Source organism: Frankliniella occidentalis, unplaced genomic scaffold (assembly GCF_000697945.3).
Source record: "Frankliniella occidentalis isolate FOCC.00 unplaced genomic scaffold, Focc_3.1 Scaffold171, whole genome shotgun sequence".
Lineage (NCBI taxonomy): Eukaryota > Metazoa > Arthropoda > Insecta > Thysanoptera > Thripidae > Frankliniella > Frankliniella occidentalis.
Window position 1 is genome coordinate 31,142 of NW_026267297.1, and position 791 is coordinate 31,932.

General features: G+C 60.7%; 1 protein-coding gene across 1 annotated transcript in view; it reads left to right on the top strand.

Moving 5' to 3' along the window:
* Nucleotides 1–791, top strand: part of LOC113210164 (neural cell adhesion molecule 2-like) — a gene marked incomplete at its 5' end in the record, with an annotated part of 6,875 nt that overhangs the window by 1,618 nt on the left and 4,466 nt on the right.

Genomic DNA, 791 nt, shown 5'->3' on the forward strand with positions numbered 1-791 from the left:
CCTCTCCCCTTCCCCCAATCTCCCCTCCTACTTTGCGTCCCCTTATTCCGTTCTCGCATCACCTGACTACGCCCCCTCCCATCCTTTTCATCTCGTCCCCCCACACACGTGACCTTGGCTCTCCCTCACGTAGTCGGAAGTGTCATATTTGTTGATATCGGATTACCCGCGCCGCTCTGCCTCGCCGCACTTCTTCGCCATCGCCGTGAAGCTCCATCGCTCTGTCGGCTCGAGACGCGCGAGGGATGTGTACCACCCCTCCGTAACGCGGCGGCGCAAACCAAGAAACATCCCCCTCCCCTGCCCATCACGCCAAAGCCCGAGTTGAGTCAAGCCTTTGGTTAAGGCCAGCCCCAGAAAAGCGGGGCGAAAGCTGCAATCCCCGTATTAGCCGCGCTGCAATAAGCCAAAAAGGAGGAATATTAGCCACGCGCGGGCCCTCCCTCCCCTCCCCGCCCGCGAGATAAGCACTCTCTAAATACTTCTTCCCCTGTTCTTGGCCGCACGTCGCCCAAACTTTTGCGGGTACTCCGCCGTCCTTTGCGGCCTCGGACCGCCCTGCCGCCAGGACTGGGTCATCCGTGAGCGCGCCGCCGGTCCCGATTTCCAGATACAGACGACGCGCCCGGCCCCTCCAACCCGGGCTCGTACACCCCCCCCCTTTGTGTCCTGTATAGCTGGGCCCGTGTCCCCCCTCCCCTTTCGTTCAGCCGAGGTCCTCTGTTACTTTCATTTCTGTTCAGTCCTGCAATGTCGGCTACTGAGTCGTTTCGTTTGCCATAAAACCGGCC